Here is a 16,525-nt window from a genome sequence, read left to right on the forward strand (position 1 = left end):
AACTTTTAATTGTTGCACTTAGAACTACAAGCCCTAGGGGTTCAAAAACCCTGTGGCAGTTTCATAAAAAGTTCCCGTGACTTAAATTACTTCTTTGCCTCTAAGCCTCGATGGTGGAGAAGTTTCCGACCTTCTCCTCATAACCACAAAAGTAAAAGTGCATCCTGCTCTCCCCTCCTCTCTCCAATTGCAAAAGCTGAGAATCCACACAGCCATCTGACGCCAGGAGCAGGGGCTTTAAATAAAACGTTGCTGCTTTTGTTGTCCCCAGGGTCCGGCTGAATTATTCACACTGTCAAGATAGAGCACTCCCGGTCGGTTTTTGAAGGTCCCTCAGGGTGGTGGGGCCCCAGTCTGCACTGAAAGTCATCAGGCGCTCGAGGATTAGACGAGCACCCAGATTAGTCACAAGGGAGACAGCTCAGCCTGCCATCAGCTGAAGCGTTTTGCCTTTCGTGAAAAAGTCCTGCCTACATTTCCCACAATCTCTACAATCTAACAGTCGTTTTCAGCACGCGATCCCCGGTTAAGAGGGTTTAATGAGGACCTAAATCAAAACGTTACCCTGAAAAGGGCTGTGGATAGCAGGAACCCCTGGTCACTACTCAATGCCCATTCCAGATTTTCACTTTGCCAACTGTGATGGCTTTAACTAGGAAAAGTAAGGAAGTCCCCTACAGATAGCAAAAATGTACTTTATTAAGGGAATAGTGCTGATAGCTGAGAGTAACTATGAGAGGTCATAAAAAAGCAGGCAAAACACTGTTTGTGTTGGCCTATTGGATGCATATTATTTTCCTGGGATGCAAGCTGTGCCCCGACACCCAAGGCAAGAACACATGAAAAGGAGACAGGATGGCATTGCCAACGCAGGGTTTGTTGCGGAAGAAACTCCTCATCCCGCCTTTCTGCGTCCCACCAGGTGCTGAAAGGACGCAGTGCGGCAGTGCCCTCCAAAGGAGCGAAGCCCTCCGCTCGCACGCACCCGAAACTGCTCCCACAACCTCCGCTGCTGCCGTTCGACAGCCCGAGGTGCCAGCATGTTGCTTAGGCAGGAACGGCCAAATCCTGCCCCGGTGTCATTCCAACAACTTCGGCGGCACTACAGCAGCAATGATTTTGGCCCAACAACTCTGCTCCGTGCCACTGCCGAACAAGGACCTGACACAATGCAGCTCCACGGCGGCGAAAGCCATGTAGAGTGAAACCAGAAACAGACCATTTCGTTTTTGATAATCTCAACTCTCTTGATTGCTCATTCCTAATGTTGCCCTAACTTAGCTCTGTGTGTATATGGGGTCTGCACAACCTAAAAATCTGCTTAGGGTGACAGGCAAGGTCTAGAGCTCACTCTCCTTTTTTCACGCTCTCCACACCATATTTATATACTGTGCTCATCTCCACTGTCTACAAGACACGTCAAGTATAGAAAGAAATAGGGACTGCGCAAAAAAACCCTATGTATTCCTACCTGACACCGCACAGTGCCCCAGCAGCGCCCCTACTGCCCTGTCGGCTAAGTTCATCACTTTATTCTGCTTTCTTTACAAATTTAACAAAGGGTCTGATTATGTATTTAACTAAGTGACAGTGGCAGATACCTCATGCTGATTTACACAACAATAACTCTGTTTCCAAACACATTCACTTCAAGCAGTTCACCCCAGTGAAAGAACCACAGTCGCAGTCCCGATGACAGTGAAAACATCGCTAGAAGTTACCTATTACAATTTAGAATTTAGAAAATTATTTTTTTTTTAAGGCACAGCTAATGTGACATGAAAAAACACTCTCTTTTTGACCCAAGCCTAGGGAGGAAAGAATTTTTGCTTGAAAGAAACAAACTCTTTTCATGCCTTGAAGTTAATTATAACTATTTTGCTTTATACATCACTTGCTCAGGAAGTTATGAGCCTTCCAGATCTCACTAGTTTATTTGGTATGGAGAAAGAGGGAGGTCTTAAAGTCACAGCTGTCACAGGCCCAGCTTCCATTAGGAAGATTAATCTTCTTTGAGATGCATCCATGGGAAGGTTTGAATCACGGGGCTGGATCCTGCTGTCGGTTACACAGTGTCAACAGCCTCGCTGGCAGGCAAGGGAAAGCAGAGCTGGACCGGCTGTTTTCAGTAAGCAGAAGAGCAACAGGCCTCTCAGCCAGCGCATGGAAGTAGAGAGGAGCCAAGTGGGGAGAGCGGTCTCTGAAAAGCATCCGAGATGAACTCTCCAAAATTCCCGTTGCCCTGCTTTTCTGGAGAGCAACAGCCCTCGCCCAGCCTGGACCAGAGAGAGCCATCTAGAATACACGGATCATTTTCCCAGCTGGACATTTTGACCGTGTCATCATCCAAATTCCCCTTCCCTATCACAGCAAGTGGCTCCTTTTTATCCTTCCCACTGTCACCCTCCTTTACATCCCTCTAAAATTCTGCTTTGTCGTCATCCCAACAAAAGCCCCAGATGGCCGATGACCACCCGTTACGCTAACCGCTCGCTCTGCTCCCTCCTGTCCCCCCTCCGCCCGCGTCCAGCTGCGTTACAGTTAGACAGCTGGCTCCTTGGGACATTTAGCAGCGTATTTATGCAACACCTAGCAAAGCAGGGCCCGGTGCCAGGGTGGGTCTCCCAGGCACTGTGGCCAGTTAATAACCGACTGCTAATAACGAACGCACTGCGATAGGAAGAGTCACAGAAGCACTCAACATTGGCTGCGTCTACAGGGTAGGATGCAGAAAGCTCCTGCCGGCCGCCCACCCGTGGGGACACAGCTGAGGGTGCAAGGCACTTCGTGCTCTGCTCGTCAAGGAGAAAGAAACCCAAGCCTATGGGCCCAGGAAGAACGCGATCCGCTCCAGAAGACCCACGGACCCATACCGCCGAGGGAGCAGGGCCACAGCACGTGCCACAGCCCTCTCTCACTAAATTAGGGGGAACCTTCCGATTTCTCGGTGCAAAACAAAACTCAGCTAACGAATCCGTGAGGAAACCCAGCCCATCTCAAGGGAAACAGCGCCGACACTGCAGCTGGCAGGGAGGAACTGCCGGGATGAGCGACTTGTGAACAAATCTCTCCGGAGGCTGACAGCAAGACCCTGCAAACAATCTTCAACTCCATTGCCCCCATCCACCCCTCGGAGCAGGAGGAGCAAAATTATTTAGCTTTGCACTGTAATTAGAGAGCAGCGTCTAACACGTACCCACTTTAGAAGTGGGGTCACATCACCCTGCCCAAACACCACGTTTGAGAACATGGACAGCACCTACACTGGCAGCGGCAGGAGAAATATGCTTAAACTGCCACATCATAGACCAAAGCAAAGCAAAGCCTGAAGTGTCACCACATAGTTCTTACATACTCCTACACACAGATACCAAAAGGACAGAAGAAACTGCTTAGCAGGGTAGAAACTGAAACTGCTCTAAATGAATGAGGGACTCCACTCAGTGCCGAGTTCATACCAATAGACGTCAGCGTGCAAAAACTTCTGCCTGACATTCAAAGGCCAAGTTACGTTTGCCTGCAAATTGCAGGCAAACGTAACTGAGAGTAGACTTCCGGAGCAGTTTTTGTGCAGGCGCTGCGCCTGCCACGGGGTTTTCTAGGTGCAAATATACATCACCTCCTGAAGAGAGAGGACTTTCAGTGACAGCCAAGCTGAAAACGGGGACCAAAACACTTATGGTACAACTCTGCTCTAGGCTAATCCAAGAGGAGCGTTGCCACTGCACATACCTCACCAGGGCCTTATCTTGAACCATGCGTAGAAAGAGCTGGAGTTCCTCAGCTAGCTGCAAGCTGTTGCAACAACACCTTGGGGGACATACCTCCTGTTTTGTTTTGCTTTTTCTGCATGCCAAGTTATGCTACTTTGTGAGTTAAGCTGTTTCGCTACAGCGTCCTGAGGTAGGAGTCTGAGAGCAGGGGGGACTCGAGCCAGGTGCAACACTGGCGTCACAACGTGGCAAACTCTGTGGCCAAGTCTGCTGCCTTCAGAAGACACAGAGTGATTCTGGGCTTTAATGTGGGGGACCCACAGCTGATTAATTTCACCCGTTCCTTAGAAAAAGGGCAGAACTCAGCTTGCCTAGCTACAAATTAAAAGGCAGCAGCTGATAAGTGATTAGCATACACTTTCCACTGCATGAGACCATCACTGACAAAATAACTATAAACCTTTTTTAAAGCATCGACTCTGAAGAATTATTCTGCCTCTGGGCTCCACTGAGTTTGCAGTGCCCTGTATTTGTTTCCCAGCTGAGACAATTGCAAGTTAAGTGTTCGCTGTTGTTGCTGCTACAGGGATTGCGCAGCTAAATAATTCAGTAACCAATTACTGTTTAACAATATCACTCCCTACCATTTGAGTGGCGATCCAGAGTTCAGGCGAAGAGATTGCAGCAAAAGGGAGTTTGCAATAAGCCTTCATTTGATGTGAAGACACCAATTTGTGCATTTCTTCTGTGCACAACTTACTGAACGACTGAAAGACAAAGAAGTCGTAACAGCAGTGCTGTATTGACCAGGGAGGACTCAAACAGGTGCCGGGATATGCCGCGTTTTATCACATGCCAAATAAGGACTTCAGTGAATTGCTGCTTGCCTCTAGGTCACCAGCTCAATCACCACCTAACAAAAGCAGTGATGGCAAAAGGTTCTGCCTGCGGGACGGTTCCTCGGTGAAATGAGCTGCTGATCAGTTCAGGTCCCACATCCAAGAAAAAACAGAGAGCAGAACAGCATAACACTGGAGGCAAGGACTCGGGCTCTGTGCCTATATCAGGAAATCTGGATTTCTCCCTCACCCCTGCCAGGGGGTGTGTATGAGAGAGACACTACCATATTTGATGCTTTCATTATCAGCATCAGGAGATAGGCCACAGCACGAAGAGCTAGCTCCTCCAAAAGGGTAGTCAACGCTCTCACGTTCAGATTCATCTCACTTAACCTGAGGCGCTGCACTAGGACCCAGTCCTAGTGCTATAGCCAGCAGAAAGGCAGAGCAGTATGTCAGACAACTGAACCTGGATCAAGACCCACGGTTTAGAAATACAACTGATCTCATTTGTAAAGACTCATTGATACCCTTGATTCATGGCATCCATGATGAGCTGCCCCTTGGCAAGGAAACAGGAGCTTATTTAAGGGCTGCAGCTCCCTCACACTTCAGCTTTGAACCCGCTCTTCTGCGTGCGGGGCATCTCGAGAGCTCACCTGGCTACCCCACGCTGAGCCCCATCCCCAACACAGCAGCTCAGCAGAGAATCAAGCTCACATTTTAAAGATATCCGTCTCGCCTTTGCAGTTCCTGGTTTTTGTGGCTTTAAAGCTTTCTTCTGCACAGCTATAAAAGGGTGTGAGAAAACTTGGAAAGGAAGCCCTGGGTGGTACAGACAACTGGAACAAGGAGCAATCTGTGCCCGGGGCGTGGGGCAGAGGAGGGGGCGGCAGAGCCCACGGTGCCACACTGAATGGCTGCCGGAAAGGAAATGACATACTGCACTATCCTGCTTTTGTTGAGGGGTGAGACCAAAGCGATCCAGAAAAACAAAAACGGATTATTCTGGCTTGTGCCGCTCCCCCCACCCCCATGCAGGCTACAGGCTACTGCCTCCGGTGTCCTCCCTTCTGCAGATCATGGGGTATCTCAGAATAAGCAGCATCTGGTTCATTTGAGTGCTAGGATCTGGGCCCGTATTTTTATGCTCCCTGGGCTTCCGCCTGCTTGCTGCCTTTTAACAAGAAATCACAGCCATGAAGTTGCTGTCACTAGGTTTTTCTGGCTGGCAAAGCAGAGGCACGTTCACCAAGAGGGAACACCTCGCTCCTCTGCTCCTTGCTGTTCCCAGAGCCGGGGAGCTCGAGCAATGACAAAAAATGATGCAGCCGCCATGGGTACACTCGCTCCAAAGCGAATGGGCCGGTAGCGGTACGCTTGCTAGGTAGTGCGATTCTCACTCTCTGATGCAGCCCCACAGGGGGAAAAGGCAAGCAGGCGGCCTCACCCAGCCCTCTTCACGCTGCTCTAGCGCAAGTTGGTGCTTTAGCACATTGGCATCAGTGTCCTTCCTGATGGCTTTCCCCAACCCCCCTGAAACTTCTGAAATGCTGTCATTATGGGAGAACCCCAGCTGTGCTGTCAAAAAGTTTAAAAAGCATTTGACTGTTGTAATTCCAAAGAAGAGGTCAAAAACGTGATTTCTCAAACACACTAGCAAAACGCAGCAGGAGGCACGGAAGCAGCTCCAACCTGGGCTTCCGGATCAGCAGCAAGATTTGCAAGGAGGTCTGAGCAAGGGCCTCAGCACCTCATACACCCCCGGTCACTGCCCAGCTGCCTATGGGTGGTCACTTCTCCTGCCCTTGCGGGCCTGCCAGCCCAGCAATGCAACGCAGCTCCTTGGGGCACACAGAGGCTTCGTGCTTTCAGATTACGTCCCCTCAGCGAGGCCACACCACCACATCCTGCCCCAGAGAAGCCCTCGCCCACCTTGTTCAGGAACAGGGCTGCATGAGATCATCTTTCCTGCTGAGCCTGCCTCTCCCTCCAAACTCCCGGCTCCAAGTGCACCCTCTGCGACTCTGAGATTTCCTCGCTGTCCACGTGCGGCTGCTTGGGCTGAACTCCTTGTGCTTTGCACCTCCCCCTTCATCTTTCAGCTGGTATCTGTCTCTGCTCTACCCACTTTGCCTGTCTTCTCAAGCCTTGCAAGTGCAAACGTCCCTTTGTCCCTCTCCCTCATCTTCCCTTGCCCCCAGGCATTTCAAAACCTACTTGTCTGAACTCTGGTTCCTCTCTTGCTTCTGCTACCAAAATCGTTTTCACCCGCCCCTGGGGCAGGGGGCTCTCCTTGGTGCCTTTGCCTTGAGTGCAGCTGGCCACAAAGTCTGTCACTTCCCTCTCTCTTGCTCCCACACTCCACAGAGGCACATCCTCTCCCGATTCCCACCCCATCTCGGTGACCTCTCCATTGCCTTATCATCCCCATGCTGCTGGGCTTCTCCAGCACCTGTCAGCACGGATGGTTCACTACCTCACCATCTGCCCACAAGTTCACCCACTTCCTCGCTACAGCTAATGGTCTTCCTCCAGCCATGCCTAGGTCAGGTATTTCCCCTGCAGGTGTTGTTCATGTACTCCCAAGTGCTCAACCATTCTTTCAAACTCCTCCCTCAGTACCACACATTCTTTCCATATCTCTTTCCTATTGTTTCTGAATCTCACCCATCACTTCCTCCTCAAAAAAAAAAAAAAAAAAAATCACTCCTTATTCCACAGCTAAAGCTCTCTCCATGTTTGGGCCACCTCTCACTCTCCTCTCTGTAGTCTCCTCCCTTCAGGCGTTATGAAAACAATCTCATAAAGAGAAGCAAAGCACAAATGTCATTTTCTTATAAATTAAGGTAAGAAGCCCACCCTGAAATGAACTGCAACCTCTGTTTCTGCAGGATGGTATGTGTTATTAAAAACAAAAGCCCACAGGAACACAAACTAAACAAGTGTTCATAGACACAAATTCTGAGCATCTTCTGCTGCATCACTAGGGCAATTCAAACAGGCTCAAATAAGATTAAACAAAGATGGATGTGGGATTGCAGAAAGCAGAGCATGGAATATTGTGGGCCAGATCCATTCCAACTTTAAGATGACTTACATAGAAAGGAAACCGTCTCCTCTAGCTGCATTTTTAAGACAGGTATCTTTTGAAAGATCAATATGGAAACTACCACTTGCTCCCCTTAGAAGGTGGGCGTTATGGGCACCGACAGTAGTGCTGATGCACGCGTACAGGACTTTGCTACCAGCATCGCACGGTGGTTCCCCCTGCTTTGGGGGGTTTCCTCCCATTTATATTAAGCAAGAAAGCTGCCTTTTCTGTTTGAGTCAGCATGCTGAAGTTTCAGAAAGTCTAACAAACAAAAAGCTTATCGTCACTGACAATTTAAAGTCAACTTGCTAGCAAATTTTAATACAGCCATATTAGACAGGGAAGCAATCTCAACTAACGTTCTTCAGTACTAACAGACGATTTGGAGGGATAACGAAGATGATTAGCCTGAACAGTGTGAGGAGGTTTTGGCTAAACAAGAGAGCACTCTCGGGTTCTCTACTCATCACACTGGGATTCAAAGTCTCCTGTTTAAATTTAGCTGCCAACACATTCAAGGCTTGGTCCAGCCCCCATCTAGGTACTCCAAGCATATGGTGGAAAAAAGGTGCCAGGCTGCAAAGGGAGCTGCCTGCAAACATCGAGTTTTGCCTGGAGACACAGGGCACATTCAGGATATTTTTGTTGCTACTCCCACAAGTGGGACCTCCTGGAACTGAGCAAAGCTGCCCAGACCTAATATTACTGGAGGACAGCACTGATCTCCATTTCCCTACTTTGCACAAGACTATGCTTTCTTAGATCTCTTTTTCTCATTGGAAACTACACCCTGCACAGGGAAGGGTTAGCACTGGCCTTCATCAAAGCTTCCCTATTACCCAATTCATTACGGCCACAGAAATAAAAACACCTGATCAAGAGGTCCAGGCCTCTGCAGCAATGCAACTTCACTCTGCAGAGATTTCCCTTTAACAGCTTTCCTTGCCCAGAGCTCCCGAGCTGCAGCAGGTGCATCACTAGTTAGACACAGCACCCAGACCTGCAGCGGAAAGCTTTCTAGAGAGCAAACTTTTGAAAACACAAGACCCACTGTGCCTATCTGGTGCACTTCTGAACTCAAATCTGAGATGGCTTTATCAGACCCTTGCTGTGTGAGAATTGCTGTGAGGCACGCTCCTCGGTTCCTACCTGACGGGCGAGGCCAGGGCACTGCTGAGCTCCGGATAGGGAAGCCACTGCATCCCATCCTTAGCTGGCTTCAAACAGTATATGGTGTGCTCTCCCTCTGCCTCTGAGTGGACACTGCTGGCTCCCACCTGCTCAAATAAAGCCCACTTTCAAAGAAGTACAGCCTCTCCCCATTCCTGACCTGGCTGAGGCTCTCAAAGCTAGAAGCTGCAAACAAAATCAAGACATTATCAACCGCAGCTGACACTTCTAAGTAACACTTTTCCTACTTTAGCACATCAGAGCTTTCCCCTCTTTAAGGCATTTATTTCTCAGCACCCTGTGAGGCAGCACAGGACCAATGCACCTCTTCGGTTCTGCTGACTGGCATCACATTCCCACCTTTGGGCAGCGGATCCCCAGGTTTACAACGCACTGATGCTCCCGTTCGTACACCAAAGCTGCCAGGGAACGCACCAGCTCACATCCTGGGAGAAATGCGTTCTGCAGTCCTCTGGAGCTAGGCACCAGCTCGCAAACCCATCCAGGAAACCGGGTAAACGCACGGCTACGCGTGGCTGGCTCACACAGCGGTGGCTCCCTGTTAACAGGGCTCCAGCTAATTTGGCTACATCTGCATGAGCTGTGATAACTACAGTAAAGCTATGCCTGAGTGAGCTGCCCCAGTCATGCAGGAAGCCTGCGGGAGAGCAAGTAACTGAGCCCAGGCTTCTCCAGGCACCTGCTAACACCCCAAGCTCCAACCTTTACCTTTCCAAACAGTAGTTCTTAATTTTCATTATCAAGATGGTGAAAAATAAAGTTACATCTCTACCTGCATTCCGAGTTTAATACCGGCAGCATAAACTGAAAGACTATGGGCTTTGTGCAGAGGTTGGGCCGTGAATTGGACGAGAGAAATGGTGTGTTTTTTTTTTTTTCTTTTGATTGCACCTGTTTTCACAGGGATAATTTGCAATTGCGTCAATGCCCCAATCACCACCAGCTGGAACTGGAACCAGAAGCAAAGGCACTGGGGGACCTAGCAGCACCACCAATTCGGAGGTGGTTCCCCCTCCGTGGGGCCCAATCGTGCCCTTAGCCCGTCCAGCCACCCTCCCTGGCAGCACCCCTCCCTGCTGCTCACCCTCACCATCACCATCGCCATGAGCCTGAACCACACAGCAAAGCCACCTACCATAACCGAGCCACTGGGATCCAAATCCACCCGAGCAAAGCTGCTTCATGCAGATACGCCACTTCCTTTATGTTACTAATGAATTCTTACTGATAACCTATACGTGTAGCTGGCCAGCCAACCCACCGTGCCTGGGGCAGGCAGCAGAGACTCCTACTGCTCAGCCGTTTCTCATGACATAGCAAGGAGGAAGATTTAGCCCTCTGGGTCATCTTAGTCAGCTGGGTCTCCTTAGACATCTGAGTCACCAGACACACATTAATCACCCCGGCCACCCTAGGCACCTCGGTCCCTGGGGGCCTGCACCTCACTCAAGAAGAAAGCGCAGGGAGAACCCTGGGGAAGTATCAAATGGCTGCGTGGAGAGAGCTGCTTCAGAGCGCGTGAAATTTTGCATATTTGGAAACACATAAAACAAGCCTCTCGTGCTAATAAAAATAGCTATCAATGCCTAAAAGCAAAAGATAAAGAGAAGTAAAGCTGACTGCAAATATTTTGGGGGTGCGCACCACACATTTTGCTTTATACCCACCACGGTGGTTGCTGAACGACTACGGAGCATAAAGATGTCTCTGCTCCCAGGAGCTTACGATGGAGCATAAGATAAGGCGTGACACGCAGTGAAAAGAAAAAGGGCCAGCCCGTCAGGCAGCAGCTCTGGTTTCCTCCAAGGCGTTGTGCTACCTGTCGATAAATATGTTCTCCATATGCAGCAGTTGTGTCCAGCAGCGGTCTCCAGTGTATAAGAAAAATCAGTGATTTTGTGCATTTTTCACATCCCACAGACACATCACCTGCACTTTGTCCACCAATTTGTTTCCCTCCAGAGTTATCCAAACACTCACAACTCAGTGAGACACTTCAAAACAATTAGCAGCTTTGTTAAGGAAAATAATAGACCACTAGGGAAGATAAGTCCTTCATCTCTCAAATATGCAATTTGGTCTTGCAAAACTATAGAAGTCTGAAATACAAGAGAGGCAATATTAAGCTTTACGTGACTTATACTTTTAAAGCACAAATTATGGCAACATATGAAGGTAACACGGGTGATTTGTAGCTATGGAAAACTTGGATCACCTCTTATCTAATGGTCTATCTATTTGTGCAGGAATACCAGGCTTCAACAGAGATAACTCTAAAAAATCACACCCACAACTGTAATACATAAAACCCTCCTGCTATTTTTAAAGGAGGTGAAAATGAATCACTTCCCCATTACTTCTGAGGCCCCCATAGATGCACTCTAAAAATACTACTGAGGAACCTGGATTTCCAAGTGGAAGGTAAACCTGTAATATATGTAAAAACAATCTTAAAACACTTCTAAAACAAACTGTAACATATTCCTAATATATGGTGGTGTGATGCAGCTAAAGCTATTTGTTTGAGATGATTACCTACAGAAGACCACACTGATGTTACCAACTGCACAGTACCACGGGCATGCTAGTCAAATGCACGTCAAAACATCTTTGTTGCATACCATCAATACACATATATTCAGTAGACAGATGCAGACAGAGATTAGGAAACATTTTTCAAGATCATTAGGACAGCCCTGCCGCTTGTAAAGGCAAAAGCTTCAGGATGCAATGAACTGAAAGTCAAAACAGAGAATTAAGATTTACATCTGAGATCAAGCTCTGGAGCGTGAAGCAATAACGGTATTCTGGATAGCACAAGAAGCAAGTTGCATACAATGCTACTTCTTCAGACAGGCAAAGCAGGCTAGAATGAAGTAGGCAGAGATCTATGTAGATTCCAGCTCATGACACACTCACCAGAGATTAAAAAGTCTAAGTACTTTCTAAACAACAAAAAAAGCCCCTTTAGTCATTAGTCCACCCTTCATTTTTTGATATAAAGTAGAAAATAAGCAGCACTTCCTAAACAACGAGGAGCAATATGAACAGTTTCAAAGATACCTCTCATGAATATTTGTTCTCCCTCCCAAATCATCAACCATTTAAGCAGTTTTCCAGGGGAAGGAAAGCAGATAGCTGTGAAGATAGTGCAAAAAATGGATCCACTTTCATGGTTGTGCATGTCACACCCTTGACCTTTACTGCCTCTGGGACCACCAGCACGTCCCTACTCATGATATGAAATAGCCTGAGCATTCTGCAGGAAACGCTGTGCATAAGTGCCTGCGTGAAATGAATGTAAAATGATGTACCTAATTTACATGTATAATTACCATGAATTAGTATGCAATTGGACAAGTAGACTCATTTTTTGCAGGCATGCAGTTTCTAAATTCAAGCCTCATCATGGAGCGATCTCATGGTTTGATAAATGGTTCAACTGAAGAACCGCTTCCAAGTTCTGCTGCTAACCTCAGCTCACTCTCCAACTCCTCCATGGACAAATTTCAATCAGTAATAAGGGCTAAAAACATTTGCCGATCCCAGAGAGCTTTTAATAAATTCACAGGATTTTATCTATTAAAGGACCTCCAAGATGATCGAATCTTACCTCAACCCAAAGAAGAGCAGAATACCATTGGCTCCACTAAGCCCACGCGTTTGCAACGGAGCTAAAGAACGTTTCTCAGGAAGACATCCAATCCTGAATTAAACGTGACGGAAATTCATCATGTCCCTAGGTAAGTATTTCAGCAGGCTGGCTAGAGGAAGTTTGGAGTAGTCAGCTGAAAGACACAGTAGAAATGCCTTTATTACTTGATAGCACGCATGCTTTGAGCGCCGAGACAGCCGGCGAAAAGACGAGCCATCCCCTTTGACTCAGAGGCAGCACGCTCTTTCGAGCAGCGTTTTCGCCTCCCGACAGAAAGCAAACTCCACACAGGGAAGAGAGAACAAAGAAAGCCTCCCAAGCATCCTCCTTTGAAGCCCCAGCCGTAGGACCAGGCGTGCTTCAGGGACTCAGGGCGTCAGACCGCGGCGCGCCGTTGGCCGGGGCGAAACTGCCGCGCGGCCTGCGGGCGTGAGGAGCGCGAGCTGCGGTGGGAGCCAGGAGGCGAGGTTCGACTCCACCGTATGCCTTCCCCTTCCCGGGCCCCTTCGCAGGGCCGCGGGACCCAAGGGCAAGAAGCCACTATTCTTCAGAGTTACGCTACTCCCCTGGAAAGCCGCCTGCGAGCCAGCGCTGTGATCCCTGTCCCAGCAGAGCCTATATTTGCTGCAGAGCTCTGGAGTTTATCACGGAGAAAGAAGCCCGGGGAGGCGCTAGCAGCCGGCTCGCCCCGGGAGCGCGGCCCGCTCTCGGGACACCCGCGGGCTGCGAGATGCCGCCGGCTCCCAGAGGGGAAACGCGGCCCGGCCATACCGCGCGGGCGGGCCGCGGCGGCCGAGGGCCGGCGGAGCAGCGGGGCCGGGCAGGGCTGGGGCTGCACCGCGTGGGAGCGGGAGCCTGGCGAGGGCCATTTCTCCTTCTCTGAGGAAGAGCGCGGGGAGGAGGGGGAGGAAGAGTAACGGGGAATGACTAAGTCCCATTAACAGCCCGGGGGTTGCCAAGCAACGGGGAGGCAAAGGCGAGAGACAATAGGGACCGGGGCCAAAATAACAGAGGCGCCAGAGACCCCGCGCGAGGTGGGTGAGAGGAGGCTCGTATCTGGACGGCGATTAACCCCCGCGCGCCCGGGGCCCGCGGCTGGGGAGCCGCGGCCCGCTCCTCCGCCCCAAACGGGCCCGCGGAGGCGACGGAGGGAGGCGGTAACGCCGAGCCGCGCGCCGCCCGGGCCGGCGACGACCTGCGAAGGCGAACGCGCCGCCTCCCCGGCTGCTCGGGGCGCTCGAAGAGGCGGGATGAGCACGAGGACTTCCCCCGGGCTCGGGCCGGCGGGCAGCGCAGGGTTAACGGGAGCGTTAGGTCCCCAAGGGGCCGTCGTCGCCGCCGCGCTCCCCCACCCTGCCGCCCGCACCTCGTCCCCTTTTATCTGGCACCCCCGGGCAGCGCAACGGGCAGCCGCAATGGAAAGTTACAGCCGATTTCCCCTCGAAGGCTGCGCCAAGTCTTGCCAAAAAACGTAAGAGAGGAAACTAGCTCTAGACTGGAAGGTTGTTTTAATTTCCTCCTCTGCCCTTCTTTCTTCCCCCCCCCCCCCCCCCAGCTGATTTATATATTTTTTTAGCCTCTTCTTCTGCCCTTGAGCTCCGACTCCGAGAAGCGGCCCCCGGCGCCCAGCTCCCCGGTGAAGCCCCCAAACCAGCCCACAGTTTGGCTCCGCTCGGCCGCGGCTGCCCATCAGGCAGCGCTCGGGAAGGAAGGCAGGATTAACAGCTGTCACGGTGCCGTCCTCCACGGGGGCCCCCTCGCTACCGTTTTCAAAATCAAAAGTGCCCTCCTTCCTTTCTTCCTCCCCGCAGCCGAGCGATCCCGCGGTTCAGCTCGGACGCAGGAGGAGGGACACAAGTACAAATATTGCATCAGGTTTTTCCTAGCTCTGCAGCAAACACCCAGTGGAAGCAGGCGGGATTAGATAAGTAATGTTATGTTGAGTGCCGGTGGTGCGGCTGGAGGAGCCCAACACCACCAGCTCCGAGATAACACCACCCGCTTCCTCCAAGCGTTGTCCGCAGCCAGGGGTGGCAGCGCTTTGGCCTGGGGCTTTTTAATTCCGTTACTAGCAAAACGTCACACGTATTTTTGTAAAGAAGCAACTGGTTGATGCTGATTCAGTGGATGCCTCCGCCCTGCACCTGCGACACAATTTTTCAGAGCTCAGCTTTCAAATGGACTCAACTTTCAGAGTATGGATTGAGAAAAGAGACTGGTGGCTTTGAGACTCTCCCTGGGTAAAGCGGCTGCAAAAGCTTCAGAAGTTACTGCTCCCAGCCGCCCCCCACCTCTGCGTCGCCGCCACTTCTCTCCTCAAACCTAAAACATCTCCTTGCTAAAATACAAGGCCAGGAGCAGGCACGGCTGCCGGCCAGGCACGCTCTCCTCTGCCGACTCTTTCAGAGACCCCAGGATGGGCCGTAGGCAGGGATAACATGCAGGAGCACCACTGCTGTTTGCCCAGTGAGCACGAGCCAAAGCCCTTAGGTGCACAGCCCATCTGAGACCACAGAGGGGCTGGAGAGCAGCACATACCCTCAGAAGAGCTGCCTCTGAAAGCAAGAGCTGAACACACGTAAATCCAGACCTAAGGCAGGTTGCAGAAAGATTCTCAGCTCCGCAAAGAGACTGCAAGCCTATCTTTGATCCGATGTGCTCCTGGGTCTGCAATTAACTGTTGGTGCAAAGAAGACTACCTATAAACCTAGATCCGTAGCTTCTGTAAATATGCAGGTATTACTGAAGTCACAGGAGCTGCATCTATTTATACCGTTTCGCCCTCTACTTTTGCAGACCTGATTTTACCCCCCATCCTCCGGTAAATGCTGGGTCACAGCACGAGGAAGTAACACGGAGGTCAGTGCAGCGCTCTCTGGGACACAGGGCTCTGCCCACACAGCGCAGACTGCAGAACCAGGCACTTGCAATCGTGCGGTTCCTAATAAAAGAGCCAGAGAAATGAAAAGAGGAAAAAAAAAAAAAAGGAAAGAAAAACAGAGCAGCTGATTCTGCATTCCTTGTTTAAACTCCTACTTCGCTCCCTGCGATTTCTGCCGGCACAGGAACCGCAGCTCCAGACGGAGCACAAGGGTGGCCTGAACCTTCCTTTCAGGTTTCAAAGTTGAGCTCTTCTCCAAGTTAGAAAAAGCTAAACATACCATTCTCCTAGCCTCTGTTTCTCCCAAATTGAATACACATTTAAATATGTTGCAGAGACGTGTGGCTATAGTTTTTCTACCTCTTGCTTTCAGCCAGGATTGTAGGCTCAAGAATTGTCGAGCTAAAAGAACAGGTATTTCACAAGGACCGCTAGGCTTGTCTTTACGAGTCAAGGCCCACTAAAGACAATAGGCTCAAAATAACCCCACAAACACAGCTCTGAAGAAGCTCTAGTCCTGAAATCAATGGACTAGCCAGGCGAATAAAATCACTCACACGCACACTCTAAGCGTTGCAAGCTTAATCCATAATAAAAGACAAAGAACAGGAGAAACTAACTGAAGGCCAGAATGTAATAGAACTACAGAGGGAACGCAATTTCTAAGCGTGTGTAAATGCTAACTTGAGTAAACACAGATTTTCTTCTCTTTTGGAAATCTTATTGTATGCAAAAATCGAGTGAATGCAATCATAAATAGAGAAGAATGGGTATAGATACAGACATTTTGGATTATTCACAGGCAGAAAGGCATAAACCGAGTATACACGCGGTACTGCAGGAATATCTCCATATACATACACACAAAACTGCTTAAAGGAAATCCTCAAGTTGCACAGTTAACGCCACAAAAAACAAAGTTAACATTTGCTTTTCGATATTTTGAAGATGAATCATAAGATACATTATTTGTAAACTGACACTAAATTAGTTCACAAACTCACGTTATTTGGGGGATCCTGTCATTATGATTGGTCACTTTAAATTTACAGCCTGAACCCTGTTTATTCCTGCATCATAATAATGTACATTATCAAAGGATTCATTTATAGTCTTAGAATTTGGAACGGTGATAGTTAATTAACCACTGTT

The 16,525-nt window shown here is 49.7% G+C and overlaps 1 protein-coding gene across 2 annotated transcripts in view; it reads right to left on the reverse strand.

Annotated features, from left to right (window-relative positions):
• LOC138064197 (zinc finger and BTB domain-containing protein 7C-like) overlaps positions 1 to 16,525 on the reverse strand; it is a 194,018-nt gene that overhangs the window by 163,977 nt on the left and 13,516 nt on the right. The window contains exon 1 of one of the 2 annotated variants that reach the window (XM_068925805.1): positions 12,451 to 12,477. The exons of the other annotated variant lie outside the window; for it this stretch is intronic. The gene's annotated coding sequence lies outside the window, so the exon portion shown is untranslated. Of the gene's footprint in view, positions 1 to 12,450; positions 12,478 to 16,525 lie in introns of those variants that run through there. 2 annotated transcript variants of the gene reach the window in all.

Source organism: Struthio camelus, chromosome W, assembly GCF_040807025.1.
Source record: "Struthio camelus isolate bStrCam1 chromosome W, bStrCam1.hap1, whole genome shotgun sequence".
NCBI lineage: Eukaryota > Metazoa > Chordata > Aves > Struthioniformes > Struthionidae > Struthio > Struthio camelus.